A 16,290-nucleotide genomic window follows, 5' to 3' on the forward strand; every position below is an offset into this window, starting at 1 on the left:
AGTCTCTGGCCAACCCATAGCTATTTTGTGACACAGGATTTCCCAAGCTTATGGGGTGGCATCTTCAGATGAAAAGAACAAGTGACCTCAGAAGCAAGGTGCTGTACAAGGCTCATTTTACATTCTGTAGAAATGCAGCTTGTCCAAGGGCTAAACTTTACACTGTGAAAGGAACACACTTTGCTACCAGTTCTTTGAAGCTGGCAGTTAGTGTTCTTAATTTCAGCCCATCACGTTCACAATTAATTCACTTTTTCAAAACCCCTCATTTCTTATTGACGAATGAGATGATTGGATTTTCCAAGAAAATAAACCTCTTCATTCACTCATCATTTTTAGTAGAAACTGTGAAATTCCCTGAAGCCTATTGGAAGGCACATTGTCATCCACAGAATGCCTTAACTTCTCTGGTGGCCAGGTCCCTCAAATAGGTTAGAGATACTTTTTCATCCTTTGAAAAGAAATCATGGTATTCCTCCTCTGTAATTGGAAGTGACATATCATGGGAGTCTTGAGGGGTGAGTGTATCAAGGAAACCAGACTTAAAAAGGCTGGTTAAGTCTCACAAAGAAGGACAGATACACAGCCCATGTACTGCAGCTCCCTCAAGGGAGCTGACTGCAGAGGCTTTGTGTACAGGGATGGGGTCAGAAAAACAAAAGCCCACTCAGAGCTGAATCTGGCAAGGGATACAAAGGGTAACAAGAAGGGTTTCCACAGATCTGTCAGCTGCAAAAGGAGCAGAGTGGAATATGTAGGCTCAAGAGGACAGGGGAACTGGGGACAGGGAGGAGGACGAGGCATTCAGTGTCTCCTTCCCTCTGTCTTTACTGGAAGATTGACCTTTAGCCATGCCAGGTCTGTGAGACTGGAGAGAACATCTGGAGCAAGGAAGACTTACTTTTACTGCAGGAGGCTCAGTTCAGGGAAAATTTAAACAAACAGTACATACACACATCCATGGGCCCTGTCGGGTCCAGAGAAACATAGGAAAAATCTTTTAACTACAAGAATAGTCAAACACCAAAAGAGGTTGCACAGAAAGGTTTTGGAGTCTACATTCCTGAAGATATTAAAAACTCAGCTGGGTGCAGCCCTGATACGGCTTCTCTACTTGACCTTGGTTTGAGTAGGGAGTTGGACTAGATGATCTCTAGAGGTGCCTTCCTGCCTCAACCATTCTATAATTCTGTGTGATTCTGTATGGGGTGTGAGACACAATTAGCTGTGATTTAAGAAGTATTTAAATTCCTTCATTATTATAGGTATTGTATTAATATTTAGGAATATAGCACTTCAAATACAAGTGACACTATTTCAGAAAAATGTGTTTTTCCAAAAGGACAGTTTATGAATAAAACCTATATATCACTCAACTGTGATTTTTCAAAATCATGTTCAATATTGAGTATTTCTGGAAAATGTAGCCATGGAATTTAAAAGCCTCATTTCTGTTTGCTTTTTTTTTCTTAATAATCTCAAAGAAACCCTAAGAAGCAATATCATCTGGTAATTTAAGTGCACAGAGGGTATTTCAAAAATCAAAGCATTCTGGTAAAAATTGTCATCATCTAAATTTGTGACAGTAACACCAAATAGCAGACCCATGCAAATGTATTTGATAGGAAAAGGAATTACTTCCAATTGCTCTTAAATGGAGAAAATTTTAATCCATTTTTCAAAGCTAGGAAACGCAATGTGGAAAATGCCCACTGCACAGCATTCTATACAATTCTGTTAACAGCTTTTAGACATATCTGGAGCTTTCTGTTGAAGCTTCAGGGTTATATTTTGGATGAATGCTGCAAGAAAATGATCAATATGTAGTTAGTAAATTTTCTATCCAGAAGAGCCTGACAGGACAGAGAACATGAGAATCTTGACCTCACAGCAATTTAGAAGTGAGAGCCACTATCAACTAAGTTACCTCTATGCCAGTTTAAGAGCAGGGGCTAAAAAGAACCTGTGATGAAATATTAGACAACTTGCAAGAAATTCACAAAAACAGATGCTCATGTATGTCCTTTTGGAAGGACGGTCCAATTGCCTTTGAAGCACACTGTAACTAATTTGTTGAAGACACCAGATAATGTCACACATAAAGGCAGTCACGTCATGGTTCAGACTGTCCAGAGCTGAAATTGACATACTAGCTGTGAAGCTAATATGGAACAAGAAAAGACTGTTTGAAATAGTGGTCAAACACCACAAATATTCAGTAAACCTGTTTGAATGGCAGCCCAGATGTCAAAGAAAAATTTAATGTAAATCTGCTGAATTCCTGAAGGACTGTGAAGAAAAGCAGAGGTAGGCCTTTTGACCACAACCCATGAATCTTATTAGCACTGAAAACTTTTTAGCCTCTTGGAATTTAGGGAATTTATTGGATAGCACTGCAGTATATAATAATTGGCATTTCTCCCACTTTACTATCCCAACTAAATGGCTTTAAGATAATGGAATTTACATGACTTTCCATGAATTGGTAGAGTATACTAAAGAATGTGAACTTTTCCATATTGCAACATCGTTCCAAAGCTGCTAAAAAAATGACAAAGTCTTAGTGAGTTACTGTTGATATGACTAAGATTTTAGTAAAGAAATTTAAGAAACAAAGAAATCATTCTTTAATGGAGAAATAGTTCCCTGGAGTCTTAATCTTATTCTCAGTAACACCCAAGTATTTTAGTACATTCAGCAGGTGAAGTACTAAATCATGCAGTGGTTGAAAAAAAAAGGACAGAAAAAAATGAGACACCTTTGCCTAAGCCAACCTTATGACTGCAAACAAGCCAAATTTCCTCAAACACTTTCTCATTACAAAATCTGCACATGAAAATTGGTTACCTGTGCTGAACTGATGTTCCTCATTCAGATAATACAGAATGAATAGACTCATATTTCACAAAACCTTTTAATACATTTACTCACTGCGAGTGCAAAACAACAAATATGGGCATACAGGATGATGAACTCCCTGTTCCACTGAGATTTGGTGAAGACTGGAAAAGAACAACATTTGACAAGCAGCTGAGTTATGCAGGAATAGTTAATTAGAAGAACTTATCTACAAAAGAACTCAAGTGCAAAGCAGACTTCTCAAGCTGGAGTGTCAGTAGAGTCCTGTTTTCTCCACAGAAGCCACAAAATATACTCACTTCATCTAAATATGCAAGGAGAAATAGCACTTTATTTCCCAATCATATGCTTAGTAAGGACTGATAAAATCAAAATATATTGCTAAAACTTGGCCTGCTATTCTAGCTTTTATATATGGATTTTTAAAATATTGCTTTACTTTTATGTGAGTCACTGCAAAGGTTTAGGCAGAAAGAGATACAAAAATTCAAATAAGAGTTTAATAAGCTTTCACCAGATTGATATAAAGAGATGGAAACCCAAAAGTATAAAAATAACAAGCTACAGACTTGTCAGCAAATACAACCTTGCAGATCTGAGATATGAAAATTTTTAAAAAACTCATTTCAGTTAAGTTTTATTTTAATAATTCTATTTCTTCCTATTTGGAAGCCAGTTAAGTTTTATTAATCTCCTAAAGCCTTTTGTCACTTCCTTTTTTTGTGTGTGGCCCTGTTTTATTCCCTTCCCTTACAATGTATTTTACATACTGATTTTCAGGCACAGTTTACTGTTTCCTGCAAAGAGCAGAGCTCATGAAACTAGCAGCTAAAGTTATTGTTAGCACACAAATAGACTAAGACAGATCGTAAAGTCCCTGATGATCCAGGAACTATATAATGCTGACTAGCTCCAGCAGCGCCAACAGGAATTTCATAAGCCAGAGCTTAGATTTCAGCAAGTCCACTCTGTCAACTTCTTTCCACCCAAAGAACTGTTTAACCTGACCTTATCACAGCCTTGAGCAGCCCGCACTCCTCTCAACCTGGAAGGAATGTTTGGGTGGTTAGTATCAAGGTGTTCCTCTGAAAACACATGCCAGGTTCCTGGCTGGGTTGGTGGTGGGCTGAGCACCTCCAGACACTTCAGCCAGTGCCCCAAACCCTGCCCTATGGCATTTGGCTCTTGGGCGTCGCAGGGGTGAGAGGAGAACACAGCAGTGCCGCTGGGGAAGAGCTCTGGGGGTTGTTTAATCTGCAGTGCCAAAGTGCTACTGAGCAGGAGGGGTTACACCACGAGCTGTTTCAGATGCTTCACATTCCTCTTCCACTTCACCCTGGCATAGCTTAAAAGCAGAGACAAGCCCTTGTACGTGAGGCACAAAAAGTAACAGAGGGACTACTGCTAGGAAGTGCTGGGTATTTCCAAGAGTTAAACATGCTCAGTCCCATTAATTGGGGAACAAAGTCACCTTCTTACTTTTCTGAATAGCTTCTAATCAGAATAACGTGTAAAAGTGATTTGGCTCTATCTTGGCGCTAATCTACTTAGCTAAGATCAGGGCTCAATGTATGCTTTTTCCAGCTGGACCCATGCTGTGCTGCAGCGTTTCTGGCTTCTCTTCCATTCCCATAGAGTGACCCTAGAAATTCCCCAACAGCTTCCTTTACATTTAAGAAAGAAGTTTCTTGAATTAAATATTATCATGAATAATAATTTCAGGACAGAGACTCCTGTTTTATTTATTTTAATATGAAATTTTATTTATCATGTTTTCCTCACATTTTGGTGAAGACCACCTTTTTGGTCTTGGTCTTCAGTATGCTGCAGTTTCCTGTTCTAGTACCAAACTACTGTGCTATAGATGCTGCAGGTAAGGTGGAACTGGTGGGTCTGAAGTATTCAGTCATTTGGGAGAAACTACTTTTGTGGCTCAGTTTAGTTAGTGAGCTTTGCATGCAAAGTGATCAGCAGTGAAATAGTTAATGAGACTGAAATGTAAGCTATCTGTAAGGCTTCAGAGTTAACATCGATTGGGATGAACAGAAAAGTTCACACCTCTCAGAATTAATCTCTCAGCCTGAAAGTTTTGTTCACTGTTCTGGAAGGTCACTTAATTACCATGAGAAGTACAGACATAATCATATAATGAAGGTTAAACTCCAGTATGTTATTCTGAGGCAAGGAATGGAAAATCAAAGCAGATTCACCAGCTCTGCTGGATTTTTCAGACATGAAATATGTGGTCTATGTTTGTAGCTGTTTTGACTGAATCTCATTCTTCAAAATGGGCAGTGTAAATCTCATCTCCAAGTATTCTTTGAGCTGCAAGGATGGAGACTGTTTTTTGTGTTAAATATGTTCCATTCACAGTCTAGTTTTATATCAGATGAATTACTGAGAATTATTATCCATTGTAAATACTAATAGGAAAGCAGCCTTTTCTAGAGTATGGCATCATGTTAAAAGATTAGTGAAGTTACACTGACATTAAGCATGGTTTAACAGCCTGAGTAGACAAAAAGTCTTTGGCAATAAACAAAGCCAGTTTGATTTTGTGTCAGTTGGTTACGGTCAGTGGGAATAGAATAAGAGCCCTGAAAAAGATATCCCATGTCACTGCATCTACTCTCTGTTAGGCTACCAGACAAAATGAATCCTTTTTCAGATGCTCTAAGCTGGACAGAAGACTGAGGCTATAACACAGAAGTCCTTCAGCTTTTATAACCTGCAATTAGGTTTTTGGTATTCTAATGGTTGCGCTTGTCCTTTCTACATAATTCCCAGCTGTGTATAATCACTAATATGCTAACTTATCCAAGCAGTCCACAAGTACCTCATGTAGGCAAACCTGGAAAGAGCACTGAAAGGAAAAAGACAATTTTAAACAATACTCCTGTGAGTCATGTAACTCAAGAAACACATTTTACCACCAGTTTTTATCTTGCCTTAATTATATATATATTAAAAATGTTTATAATTTATAAACTGTATTTCTCATTTGCAGATTTTTCAGTCTAGAACGTGCAAAAGATATTCATGCTCATGTGCCAAATTTACGTTCCCATGTGGGGAATGCTGGAATGCTTCTTTTCCCTTTGTGCTTACACAATTTCATAAAATGTATAGATTTATTATTTCATTAATTATCACCTAATTATATTAATTAATTATTTAAAAATGCAGATTTAATTATTTTCAAGAATGAAGGGTAAAGGTACCCTTCAGTCAAATTTGACTGAAGTCAACTAATGAGGTCACAAGCTATTAGCAGAGAGATACAAACTGGTAGACACAAATATACATTCTCTGACCTCCTTGGGAGTGTGACTAAAATAAGTCTCTTTTCATCTCAGTTTATAGAAGCTAGAGTTGTGAAAGAGATTTTTACTCTCTCCAGTATTTGTGTTTTGAACTGCTAGATCTTTTTGACCAAATAGCTCTGTATTACTCATCTCTCAAGTAAGATAGTTATATTTGGAGTAGCATTACAGACAAATCTACTTGTCAGCATCTGCCTGTAGTTAATGTCACGGTCCTGTGAGGAAATGCTTCAAGCAGCTGGTGTGAGGAATTTTAGGGGTGTCTCAGGGAAGACCAGCGTGAAGTTCTGGTTGTGTTTGTAGCATGTGTGTGGACATGACTTGTCACAGAAAGGTAGAAAACATAGAATCCTCCATGTTTTGACTCAGCAGGCAATGTGTGAGATGTACTGGCAACAGTCAGGCCACTGAGTCTCACAGCAACAAACTGTCTGGTGTGGAGGCAGACATGGGATAAAAACCAAAACAAAGAGGCAGCATGTCAGTAGCACCAGAAATGTTCTCACATAAAATTGCTGCTTTCTATGATATCCTTACACGAGAACCAAAATACTGGAAATGGGAACTGAGTGTCTACCCAGATGTCTGTATGTTGGAATAACACTGTCACAATGGAAAAATACGTTAAATATGAATCAGTGGCAAGTTTTGGTAAGTAATATATTTCCTGTATGGAGTGATATTATAGAGTAAGTTCTTTACCTGGAACTGAGACAGCTCAAGGAAGACAAAAATTTAAACAGCAGAGCTGGGAACTATGGTTATGTGGCTGAATTACTCTGTTTCTGAAGGAAAAACAGGTTCTGCTGCTGGCTGAGACTTTGGAACACAGTAGTGGAGTAAGTTCTGAATCCTAGAGAACTTTTTGCAAAAAACACTGCTGAAATGCCCAGCATCAAAACAGTGACAGCTGGCTGCACAGAACAAGCATATAGGTTCAAATAACTTTAAAGGAAAAAAGAGAAAGGATTTAGAAAGCAATGGTCTAAAAGCAGCATAAATTTTCTGTAAAGCAACTCAAAATACATAAATAAAAATGCCCAGCCTTATAAGAAGTCACTCAAGGGAAGTAAAAAAAAAAAAAAGGCATGTCCTAATCTCACTGTTACCGGAGAAAATGAAAATGGCAGTACATGCAGTGACTGAGAACAATGATTTCCAATACAGAGAAGACTGTCTGCAAAGTGACTTTGGCAAATTCAAAGTTATGTGCTGATCCAAATATATAAACACACTGCAGAAGAAGGCTGCCAACTGAAAGCTGCCGTATTGGTCTGGTTACTAAATAATCAGCAGCCTATTGCTGTTCAATAGTCCAGCTCAATTGTGGAGCCAACTGCAGCACAGCTCCAGCATCACATCTGAGTGCTAATATCAGACTTTAGAAATGTGGCAAAGGACTGATTATATTTAGTAAAACCTTCCTAAGGCACTGGATACATGCAGGCTGCCAGTAAGACAAATCCTGAAGCAGGCTATGCTACTACTTGGAGCACATAGCTGTTGACACAAGAGGGTATCAGTGGCTGCTTGAGCAACAAGGCAGAGCAATTCATAGAGTCATAATATCATAGAATCACAGAATAGTGTGGGGTGGAAGGGACCTTTAAAGATCATCTAGTTCAACCCCTGCGCAAGAAGCAGAGACATCTTTGAATTTATCAGGTTGCTCAGAGCCCCATCCAACCTGGACTGGAATGTTTCCAAGGGTGGGACATCTATCACCCCTCTGGGCAATAGATAGTAGCATCACCACAGGACAGACATAGAACATACAGAGAAAACCAGAGCATTCATCTCCGGGTTTGTGAAGAATTTAAACCTAAGGACATATTTCAGGACACTCTGAGGGCAAAGTCAAGGTAGAACTACTGAAATGCAAAGTACCATTAGCTGTGATGAGGCTGGTGAAGAAAGAGCTGACAAGGCTGCAAACAAGAGGTATTATTATGCTCACTGAAACTAGGGCAGAGTAAATCAGCAGCTGAAAAGTAGTTAGAGAGACTTCAGGTAAACCTAGGATCTGCTGTGAGCCAAAACCACTGAGCAGAGCAGAGAAGTCAGTGTCTATTGCCATTTACTGCCCAGGCTGGCAGACATGAAGGAAAAATTGTAAAATTTTCAGTAAGTTTTTGCATTCTGCCCATGCCCTTGAAATACTTCTGAAACCTAAGACAGACCCTCATGCAGGATGGGACTTGCAGAAGAATCTGAAGTGGGTACTTCACAGAATAAATATATCTATAAGCAAGCAGCAGCTTTAAGGTGCTAAGGTATTTATGCAGCTGCTGGAGGTACATGGTGTCTCAAAAGGAGCCAAAGTGGCCTTTTGCAAAGCCCATTGTAACAGAGCCCTGACAGACACGGGGAAGTGATGCATCAGATTTAAAAGGAAGTGCTGGCTTTGCTTCCTGCATTGAAAGGTTTTATTTGAGCATGAGGGAGACTTCTGCCTAAATGCAACAGAACACCACAGAAAGGCAATGCTCAAAGCAGCCAAATGGCAGGAGCACATCCCTGAGGCTCAAAAGGCAAAAAGGGAAGAAGGTGTGATGTTCAGAAAAGTGACTCCAGGAGGCAAGCAACTTGACCCAAGCACACATTTAAACCAACTTAACAGAAACATTTTCCAGACAATCTAGTGCCAAGGTTTTTGTTTTCGTAATCATCATCATCATCATCATCATCATCTTCCTAAATGCAATCTTGGGAAGCTGTATGTTGTGCAGAGTATTGGATAAAACAGTCTTGCTTATTTTCTAACCCATTTCTTATAAGCCCATGAACAATCTTAACTGCTACTTACCCTAATTGGTAAGAATTTTCATCTTATGTTTCTTCAATCATTATAAACAAGACAATATTTAGAACAGTTGGAAAAAAATTATATTGTACAAGACCTAAAATCAATGTATTGATTTACAACTATTATAATTTTATAAATATTTCTAGGTATTTCTGCTCTGAAGGGATTTTAAAAGGACTAGAGTTCCAGCCAGAGATCCAGGTGAGCTGCTTTTAATTCACTGTTCCAGCGCAGACTTTCTGTGTGAATTCCAGTTCCTTGCACTGTGCATCATATTCAATTCTTAAAGTGTGTGTATGTGTGTGTAGTTACACTTACCTATCCCAGTGCTGTCTGGTGCACACTAATCACAAGAGTGCTCTGAAATGTGATAATGTTGGACATATATACACCAAACCTATACATGCCTGCAGATATTTAGTTTTTTGTGTGAATATGTCTAGATGGTAATGCGTAAATAACATCCAATTAACTACATAATATTATTTACAGGAACAAAGTTTAATCACATTCTCATTAGCAGCTTATTATAATCATTACTCATTATTTATACACAAACCAGATGAATTAGCATTTTATGTTCATTAGGGATATGACCACATATGTATCTACTCCCCACCTGTCCTTTTAAAGTACAAACAGCTTAGAATTTTATTATCAGTCATTTTCTGCAAATTTTTCATAATGTCCAATAATAACTCATATACTCATGTTAAGTGCATTTTGGATCACTTTGGTACTATTCCATTGCCAGAAACCAAAGTTACATCCTTCTTGCAATGCTTTCATAAGATGTTCCAATTAAAGAGCTTTCTGTTTCATACAACAGAAACATATACTTCTCACATATCATTCATTAGAAGCAATAATAGCACTGATTCGCCTATTTCTTTACAACTTTGATTTAAAATTTAAATAAATTGTTAATATTGCTGCACAAGTATATTGCAGCTTCCTATTAAACTTCTTGTTTCATTCCTGATAGTGAATCTAATGTGAGACCAGAATGCAAGAGATTTAAAGTACAATTTGAAGAAAAATGCTTAATTATTTGAGAGGGGTTGGACAAAAAGAAGAGAAATAAAAACCTGTGATTCTCTTTTCAAATCTAACAGCACCATAGAAACATAGAATCATCGAATTATTAGGTTGTCCTTTGAAATCATGGAGTCCAACCTTTCCTGGCACTGAGGTTAGGCTGAGAGACCTGTAGTTCCTTGGATCCTGCTTCTGGCCATTTTTGTAGATGGGTGTTACATTTGCTTACTTCCAGTCAACTGAGACCTACCCAGTTAACCAGGACTGCTGGTAAATGATGGAAAGTGGCTCAGTGAGCTTCTCTGCTAGCTCCCTCAGTACCATTGTGTGGTTCCCACACATCCCCATAAACCTGTGTGTGTCACTGACCATTTCCCCTTGGATTATGGGGGCTTTGTTCTTCTCCCCATCCCTATCTTCTAGCTCAGGACATTGCATACCTGGAGAAAAACTGGTCTTTCTATTAAAGGCTGAGGCAAAGAAGGTATGAAGTACCTCAGTCTTTTCTTCATCCTTTATCACCATGTTTCCCCCCACATCCATTAAAGGCCGGAGATTCTCCTAAACCCTCTTTTTGTTGCTGATGTATTAATAGAAGGAATTTGTATTTTCTTTTACAACAGTAGCCAGACAAAGTTCTAGTTGGACTCTGGTCTTCGTTTCTTCTCTGCACAACCTCATGACATTCTTTGCCTCCTCCTGAGTTGCCTGCCCCTTCCAAATGTTGTAAACTCTACTCTTTATCCCAGGCTCCAGTCAAATCTCTCTGATCAGCCAGACCAGTCTTCTTCCCCTCTGGCTCGTCTTAGACCACATCGGGACAGCCTGCTCCTGCTCCTTCAGGATTTCCTTAAAGAATGTCCATCCTTCATAGACTCCCTTGCCCCTCAGGATTGGCTCCACAAGGGATGATCTCAACCAGTCTCCTAAACAGGCCAAAGTATTCTGCTGAACCCCTTGCTTCTCTGAGAATCAAAAGCTTGTATCATTTCATGACTGTTGCGCCCTGGGTGGGTTCCAGCCATCACATTACCCACCAATCCTCCTTTGCTCGCACACAGCAGCTCCAGAGGGACATCTCCCCTTGTCGGCTCTCCCTTCAGCTGTGTCAGAAAGTTCTCTTCCACACAGAAACCTCCTAGACTGTCTCCTCTGCTGTATTATGTTTCCAGGAGACATTTGATAAATTAAAGTCCCCTATGAAAACAAGGGCTAGCACTGAAGATACAAATCTTCAGGTACTTCAACTGAAGTAACTAAGCCATGTCAAAGGAAAAGTGTCAGGATCAAGCAGGACACTTGTTCTGGCTTCATCTTATGCATTTAATGCACCAACTCCAAAGGACTGCAGCCCTCATTCATTACTTGCAACTTTGCCTCTCCTGTCAGGAGCTGTTACCTTGGAGAACAAAGAAGACAAGAGAACAGTGCTGCTGCCAGTCAGACTTCCTTTTCAAGATGCGACAGAGAAAAACTTCATACATGAAAAGAAAAGAGAAAGAGGAGGACCATCATTTTACTTTGGTGCTCTCCCAGAGTCCCAGGAGAGTCACATGTTGGGATTTCTGTCTGAGAACATGGGTTTGTTTTCCAGATGTACTCATTGCTTCCCCATTCTCCACCAAGGTGAGAGTGGGGGCAGGCAGACAAAGCACCACTTTCCTACCCATTTTTGACAGGAAAATCTCAGGACCCATACCACTCTGATACATTTTCTCCCTTAGATAGCAGATTAGACTGGGATTTTGACTTGAAAATTTTGACTTGAAAAATGTAAACACACAATCACAGGAAGAGGAATTTTCTGGGACTTAGGGAGCTGTGCTGGCTAAAACTCCAGGTTTTTCTCAATTAAATGCAAACAAGAAGTATTATTTTTTTCTTGATGGAAGGCAGGTTTACTCTCATAGATAATATGAAATCAGGTCTTCTCCTTTCAGCATGGGGTGTGGAAACATAATGCTCCCTTCCAGTTTCATGATATTTTGTATTAAACCCATTGCAAATTAAGCTGATTGCCTAGAGACTATAGCTGCTGCTTATAGCTCGCAAGAGAGACAAGGCAGTGTAATGATCTGTGACTGCATACCGTACATGTAGACTACAGCCATCAGTCAACTACATAATCCTCAGCATCAAGATTCATTAAAGTCAGTGGGAGTCGTGTTGTTAAAATGCTGTGTGCAATTTGGGAAACATAGGGGTTAATACTATAGAATCAAGAAACTAGGTTAAAAAAAAAAAGGTGAAAAAGAAGCTGCTAGAGCAGAAGTGGATGCATCCAGAGAGTAGTGCTTGTGGCTATAGATTACTCTTAGATTTTCGCCCCATAAGCATTTAGAAAAGAAAACAAATGACAATCTATCATGTCTTAGGAGGTGGCATTATTTTCCTTTTTTGTTATACTCATCAAAATTACTTCTTCCATTTATTAAGAATTAGCATTTTTTCAAAATTATTGCATACTTATAAGCATGTGTCTCTACACCCTCTTTCTTCTCAAATAACTAACTTTATTATACAAATAAGTGACTTTATTATATGGTTTCTTGGGATCTGAAAGTGTTAAAAAGAAAGTTAAGCCTTAATTATGGGCTGTAAGCTGCTAAAGGAAAAATAGTAGAGTGTAGCAATGACATCTGGACTAGTACTAGTGCACGTAATGCATATCTGTCACTGACAACTCACTGGGTTACATTTAATTCACAATCATCAGTCATGTATTCTCTTCTAAGCAAAAAAAGAAATCACACCAGCATCAGCAGTAGAAAGCATGCCTTCAGAGGACAGATTTTTCCATGTACCATGAGTCAAGTGGATGGCCTTACAGACGTAAATAGAATGGACAAATAACTCTCAATGAATATAAAGTGACTGGCCGTTTCATATTCTGCTTCAATATTTAATCTACCATACTTAACGATTTTTTGTAATTCTTCTGTTGCCCATACACTCTCTGAGTTTGACTCTCCTTTTTCTTCGGTTTTGGGGGAATGCCTCTGTGCTTTCTCTGTAAATCAAGGCCTGAGTTAGCAAAGCACCATGCATCAGCTAAGAGAAAATAAGTAACCTTCTTCTTCAAAATCTGAGAACCTGAAATAGTTACAAGATCAGTCCAGAGGCTGGCTCGGCCTTTGCTCTGCACAGTTGCATATTTGTCTGTGGAATATGAAGTGCTGTAAATCAGTTTGAGTAAGAGCAGAAAATAACAGATTCATAAACTTTGAGCACAAAACTACTCTCTTTAAGTCTTGTAATATACCCTCTTTTCTCTTTGAAATATGTGAGCAGCATTCCACAGGTGTCCATAATAAACATTTCTCTTAAAACATGAAACTGTTGCTTCCGTGGCTCCACAACAAGAAGACATATGGACAGAGCTGATTTTCACTTAACAACTCAGTTGAGGCAAACAAAATAGCAGAAGCTATGGCAAATGCAGACCTCTTTGATCCCAAACTAAATGACAATTTTAGCACTAGCACTTGTCCAGATGCTTTTGTTACAGATCAGAAAACCTGTTTGGCAAGCTCTCACTCATTTGGCTATAAGCATTTCAGTTGCCCTCCCACTAGATGTAGTGTCACCACATAAGTCATGTTTCAAGACAGAGTGAACAGATGAGCTTGTCTTACTCAATCACTAATATTGATTCACACATTCACACAGAAGAAAATGCAACTTTGAATTGTCTTGGCAGAGTATACACCTTACACATGCACAATTAAAGATTAAAGAATTAGCAGGTGCCCTAATTGAAGCCCTGCAGGGTGGGTTCTACAATTTGACCACACTTCATTATCTTTGTCCTCCTCATGCTACAAAGTGACCTCTGACTAGGTGCACTTTTTACTGTGGTTTATGGCAATTATGATTCTTGTTCATGGTAGATTGACTAGAATCTCTTTGGACTACCTAGTGTATAATCTTTATGTATTTCTACTATAGTACCATATGCATTAGCACTAGCCCACTGGGTGTCATTTTATTTCAGTTTTCATGTATACATTCTAATTGTTGTACTACTGTACTGCCATTTGAGCTTAATGTTGAAAATAGAATCTACTTTTCACCAGGTCCACCACAAAATTACAAATTGTGACACCTTAGATTAGTTTTCACTAATGAATATAAAATAGGAGGACACTTCATAGCATGCTAAATACTTAATTAACAAGTTAAAATTGCATAAACGAAGAAATTAGGCTATCCTCTTCTAAAATAACTATGTATTAGAAGAAACCCCAGTCATAACGGCATCATGTGTTTAAAACTAACATTTTATGGTATGATGAGTTCTATGGTAACCTATTATTACTCCTTACTGTTTTTATTAGGGTAGCACCTAGAGGTTTGGGCCCAGCTGTGCTAGACACCAAATTACAATTTTATCTGTATTTACATTCCTCCTGCCCTGCCTAAGAAGCAGTCTAGGTCAATTCCCAAACTCCTTCTTCTAATCACCCCTAAAACTCTACCACTTCCAGGTGTTTCACTACCCACTTGTCCCATTAAATACTCTTAAAATCTTCCTTTCAATCTCTTCTTGATCTTATCTTCCCATAATGTCAAAAGAAGTGTCCTAGTCCTGTACCTGCTAGTTCACACCTTTCAGCTTTCCCCTGTCTTTCCTCCACTAAATTGATCCCAACAGCCAATGTCCTTGGTTTTGGTAGAACATTTTCCACTAGTGCTCTCACCAGGCTTGTAGGAAAATTTTGGGGCTGCTAAGCTATTCTCTTCCCTTGACCCCACTGTAGTCTTGGCTGATCAACACCCTGCCAGTTATCTTGGCTCCTCAAACAACAATTCCAGAGTTAGCGTCCTTGCACAACATGTCACAGTTTGCTGCTGGTATAAAATGGCAACTCCTTCTCTTCTTCCCACCTCATCATTCACAGATATTGATAGGGGATTAAATCACATTTTAAAGAGGACCTTTTTAATACATACATCTGGTGTTACGTTTTGAGGCAACAGTTGCCTTCAAACTGGGCAGCAGTTTTCCATGTTCTTGCTAGTATCTTTCTTCCTCACTTCTTGCTTCATACACCACACCTGAGGATGGCTTTTAATATGAAAGCAGTGTAGTAATGTCACCAATTCATAGTGACTCCCTTATTTGCAAATTTGGAAAGAGGGCTGTTATTTGAACAAAGAGATAAAGAACTAATTGCTAAAGAACATCACCCACAGCATGCTGTTTCTTTTTAGAGTGGCACAGTGTTCTTGTATTTAGTATACTCCCAGATGGATTAGAGGGGTGCATTTTATACTGAGATTTGTGGCAGATCTCTTTTAGTATTCATAGGTGTGCCAGCATAATACAATTCATTTAGGAATATGACACATCTGTGTAATTTGTAGGTGTTGACTGTCTAACCTTCAGACAACTTGATGGAAAAAAATAATTCATCCATAACAGAGACCTTTATTTTTCAATCCATAACATTCTATTTAATGTATTAGAAGTACATGAAAAGAATGGGAAAAAAGGAAAAGTGAAAACAGGAAAAGTAAAAAGAGGAAGAGAAAGAAATGCCTCCTGCAGAGCATTTTAAAAAATAATGTAGAGATGGATTATTCCATATTTTTCAAATCATTTATAGTGAAAGTTCTATCTGTCTTTCTAGGGGTCTATCTTACTCATCCTTGTGATCAAGTAAGAGAAAAGCCATTGCAGTCCTATACAGATATGGCATTGATTTTCCAGCAATTCAGGCAACTCGAACAAGACAATACGGAAGAATGTGTTATAAATATTTTATTTCATTATTTGTATCATCTTCAAATATAATGCTTTACATTCACATGCCTTAGCTATGGTGTGATATATATGGTTGTATAATGTATGTTACATCACAATCATTTTTATCAAAATAAACCAGAAGTTGCAGATATTTAAGGAAGGACAATAGAAAAAGCTAAATAACCTGCTCCTGTAATTGTATGTCTCTTCTATTTAAAATAAACTGTTTAAGTGCGAGAGAGGAAATGTTGATTGCTCTGAATAATAAGACCTCTCACTTAGAAAGGCTGGTGCATTCAGGGCATTTTGCTACCCATGACCACCAGAGTACCAGGATGCAATTACCTACAGCAGAGCTCACAACTCTATGAGGGCTAGTAATCTTGCATTTCAGGATATGTAATTTATGGTCAGATTACAGTTTTCACCTTTGCACTAAGAATATCTCCCAGACATCCTTTGCAGACTATGGTCTCACCTGGATCAGAAATGGATTTTCCTGGTTAATCTTCATG

Source organism: Lichenostomus cassidix, chromosome 4, assembly GCF_008360975.1.
Source record: "Lichenostomus cassidix isolate B80296 chromosome 4, HeHo_3.0, whole genome shotgun sequence".
Lineage (NCBI taxonomy): Eukaryota > Metazoa > Chordata > Aves > Passeriformes > Meliphagidae > Lichenostomus > Lichenostomus cassidix.